This window comes from Elgaria multicarinata, chromosome 3 (genome assembly GCF_023053635.1).
Source record: "Elgaria multicarinata webbii isolate HBS135686 ecotype San Diego chromosome 3, rElgMul1.1.pri, whole genome shotgun sequence".
Taxonomy (NCBI): Eukaryota; Metazoa; Chordata; class Lepidosauria; order Squamata; family Anguidae; genus Elgaria; species Elgaria multicarinata.
This window is the reverse complement of record NC_086173.1, coordinates 160641112-160645747: the sequence shown is the minus strand read 5'-3', so window position 1 is coordinate 160645747 and position 4636 is coordinate 160641112.

Genomic DNA, 4636 nt, shown 5'->3' with positions numbered 1-4636 from the left:
ATTATTATTATTATTATTATTATTTTAAAAAAGAAAAAGCAATTTCCGGGAGGAGGAGCCAAACAAGGAAAAGGATTCTGCAGTTCACATCCTGGTCCTCTTTAAAATAAATAAATAAATCAATCGGTTCCTGTCTAGGAATCTCTCCAGCCAGAGCTCGTTCTGGTCGATCCTTTGCGCCTCTCTCAGAGCAATCCTACACGGGTCTAAGTAAGCCCCGCTGAGTTCGGTGGGGCTTACTCCCAAGTAAGTGTGCTCAGGATTGCAGCCTCAGCCTAAAAGGATGTGTGGCAAATGGAGGCTGGTGTCCCTGATTTCATTGGGGCTGTGAATATATCCTGGGTTTTTGTCAGAACCAACCAGAACTCTAAAGGTAGGGTGACCATATGGAAAGGAGGACAGGGCTCCTGTATCTTTAACAGTTGTATTGAAAAGGGAATTGCTGCAGGTGTCATTTGTATATATGGGGAACCTGGTGAAATTCCCTCTTCGTCACACCCGTTAAAGCTGCAGGTGCCCTGCCCGCTTTTAAATCTGGTCACTCTAGTAAAGCTCCTGCAGCTTTAACTGTTGGGATGAAGAGGGAATTCCACCAGGTGCTGCACTGCATACAAAGGACACCTGCTGAAATTCCCTTTTCTACACAACTGTTAAAGATACAGGAACCCTGTCCTCCTTTTCATATGGTCACCCTACTAGAGTTATCCAAGGTGTTGAACCCTATCCCCAAACTCGGTTCAGCACTTTGGATAGCTCCTTTAGAGTTCTGGCTGAAACCCAGAATGGATTTACAACCCCACTGAGATTGGAGTCACCAGCCTCCACTACATATGGGGTGGAGGTTCCTCTCCTTAGAAGGAAGGGCCGTACTGGGCAGGGTGACCATATGGAGAAGAGGACCGGGCTCTTGTATCTTTAACAGTTGTGTTGAAAAGGGAATTTCAGCAGGTGCCGTTTGTATGTATGCAGTACCTGGTGAAATTCTTTCTTTATCGCAACTGTTAAAGCTGCAGGAGCCCTGCCCTCTTTTGTATCTGGTCACTCTAGTATAGCTCCTGAAACTTTAACTATAGGGTGACCTTATGAAAAGGAGGACAGGGCTCCTGTATCTTTAACTATTGCATAGAAAAGGGAATTTCAGCAGGTGTCATTTGTATATATAGAGAACCTGGTGAAATTCCTTCTTCATCGCAACAGTTAAAGCTGAAGGAGCTATACTAGTGTGACCAGATACAAAAGAGGGCAGGGCTCTTGCAGCTTTAACGACCTTCTCCCTTAAGAGGGAGGAAGGGGAGGCACTCTGCGCATGACCAGAAACAGACCCAATGAGGGGGGGGGGGGGTGTCAAATGCCCAACATGACCCCAGCCCTTCAGTACAGGCTCCTGATGGAGCAGTTGGTGGGCAAGAAGTGTAGGCTGAGGCAGTCCAGCAGGAATTGGCCGGAGCTGGGCGTGTCTCAGAGGATGTGGGCACCTTCAGGACACCAAAGGCATGCTGGGAGATGTAGTACTGGCGTGTAGAGTGGCTGATTTTAAATAAAGTATGGGTCAGCATACGATGCCACTATCTCTCAACCTAACTCAGCTCCCACTTTTCTGATCAGTGTACTTTAGCTTAAAGCTCTTTCTGCCAGCAAGTAAGCCTTAGAAGAAGCATTTCAACCTTTTGACATGGGGTGGGGGAATCATAAGAACTTCAGAAGAGCCCTGCCGGATCAGATCGAGGGTCCATCTAGTCCAGCACTCTGTTCACACAGTGGCCAACCAGCTGTCGGCCAGGGACCAACAAAGCAGGACACGGTGCAACAGCACCCTCCCACCCATGTTCCCCAGCAACTGGTGCACACAGGCTTACTGCCTCGGATGCTGGAGGTAGCACACAACCGTCAGGACTAGTAGCCACTGATATCCTTCTCCTCCAAGAATTTGTCCAACCCCCTTTTAAATCCATCTAAACTGGCGACCATCGCTACTGTTTGGGAAGTGAATTCCTTTGGTTGATCTGTACAGATGCGCCGTATCTCCGTTTAAATTGTAATCGTTATTTCTAAATTTGCATCTCTATGTAAAAATGACATGTGCAAATCCGTGTCCTCGTTCACCCTTGTTTTAGCTATGCTTTTCTTCTTTCTGAACGATTCATAAGTGGCCATCTAATTGGGAAAGACTGGGAACGGGTGGCTATGTATTTGTTCTGGGCCCCAGCCAGCCATGCCCTTCCCAGTGATATGCCATTCCGTCCTACGCCCACCCGGTTTTCCATTTTTCCTCCTCCAACGGACAGCATTCTAATAAAGCCACTGAAGTGGTTCAGACATTATTTGGCTCTTTGGTGGGGGGCGGAGATTGCCCCCTTTGGTTTCTCCTCTCTCAAGATTTCTACCCCTTCTACAAACCTTAGGGTCCCCCAGAGACTGCTGCTATCCCTGTCTAGTTCCTCAGCGGCTCAATATTGGCATTTTTTAAAATTTAATTTTATTATTTATTTATTTGCCCAATAGCCAAAGCCCTCTGGGCAGTTCACAAAAATTAAAACCGTTCAAAGTATAATACCTGTAACATAAAAGTGAGAAGAGGTATAGCAAAAACGAATGATTTCGAGGAAATTTGGAAGCAGTTCCTAATATTTGTGTTTTCTAAGGGAAGTGGGAAACCACCAGCAGAAGAGGTGTTAAGATTTTGGAAACAGGAATGATCCCGAAGGGAAGGGGGAGCACTTGTTATTATGTTGAATTATGTTGGATTATGTTATGGTAAAGCATTAGATGTTAACAATTATATATTCAAGCAATTTGTTAGGTATTGTATGTTAATTGTTATGTTGGTTTGTATTTTATGTAGTAATAAATAAAAATATTTTTAAAAAATCAGGATATAAAATTACAATATAAAAGCACAACCAGGATAAAATCAGCAGCAGTGTGGAAATACAAATTGAAAATACAAATTGAAAACAGCAAAGTTAAAATGAGTGTATAGACTGTTTTACGTCCAATCGCGCCTTAAGATGACGATGGGAAGGGGTTAACAGTTGGACGGAAGTTCTTGCAAGGTTGTCCTAGATAAAAGCGGGATTCTTTATCACACTCCCACGGGAAGGAAAAAGGGTTTCATTATTAGAACAGAAAAACTCTTGTCAGGGAAAGGAGAAGTCCTTTACAGGAATCATACTCCTCGGGTACTTCTGTCTCCCGAGAGCCTCAGTTGGAGCGTCGGGTCTGCCAGTGAACCCCAGAGGGTTGGATCGGGACCCCAAAGACCAGATCGGGACCCCAGACCTGCGGTCCTACACCCCTGCTGTAAGCCGGCAATCGTCTGTGTTACTGTTCTCCCCCATCTTGATTATTTTATCGGCCAATGTTGTACGATTTGTCTGTTTTTGAGTGGGGTTTTGTACCCAGTTTGGGATGATTTTATAATGGGGGAGCGGGTAATCAATTCCACAAATAAACAATTAGCGGACATAGGGTGCCCAGGTAGGGTGACCCTATGGAAAGGAGGACAGGGGTTCTGTATTGAACAGCTGTATTGAAAAGGGAATTTCAGCAGGCCCCCTTGGGGTCCCGCGTTTGTGCTCCTTCGTGACATCTGCACGGGAAGGAACGCAAGTGCAAAGTTGCCGCTGCCGCTGCCATCGTGCTGAACGCCAGGAGGGATGGCGGAGGAACGAGGCAGCCAGAGGGGGACGAACAGAGGGATGCACCATGTCTGAACCACCTCTCCTCCCTCTGACCTTCCCCTGGCTGCCCGTTCCTTCCCCCGCCCCACACACCATTTTTTATATATCTGTAAATGCGAAGCTTCACAGTTACAGCTAAAAAACAACAACCCGGGGGGACGGAACAGGCCCCGTTCCTTCCCTGCCTTTCCAACCTGTTTTTATCTTTTTTATTTACAGGGGCACACCGGGGGGGGGGGGGCACCACCACCACCACATGTAAACCCACACACAAAAGGCGGGAAACCGCCCATCATGATTGGAGGAAAGGAGTGGGGTCAGGTGAAGGGGGCGGGTGGTTTCCTGGGCAACCCTGGGCTGAAATTTCCCCACCTTTGCCTCACAACAACCCCGCATGGTGGGTCAGTGTGTTCCCTCCTGCAGCCCCTAAGCGAGCCTGCTCTGTGCCCCCAAGGCATTCTTCTGCCCTTGAGGGGTGGGGAACTACATGGCCAGGTTCAGACAATACGATAACCAATGGTGGTTTAAATAGTCAGCGGTCCGTTGGGTGGTCAAAAATTGGTTATTGTGTTGTCTGTCAGGCAAAAAACACCCCATGGTTGACTATTTACCCAAAATAACCAACTGAATCATAGAATCATAGAATAGCAGAGTTGGAAGGGACCTACAAGGCCATCAAGCCCAATCCCCTGCTCAGTGCAGGAATCCACCCTAAAGCATCCCTGACAGATGCTTGTCCAGCTGCCTCTTGAATACCTCTAGTGTGGGAGAAGAGCCCACAATCTCCCTAGGTAACTGGTTCCATTGTCGTACCGTTCTAACAGTCAAGAAGTTTCTCCTGATGTCCAGCTGGAATCTGGCTTCCTGTCACTTGAGCCCGTTATTCCGTGTCCTGCACTCTGGGAGGATCGAGAAGAGATCCTGGCCCTCCTCTGTGTGACAACCTTTTAAGCATT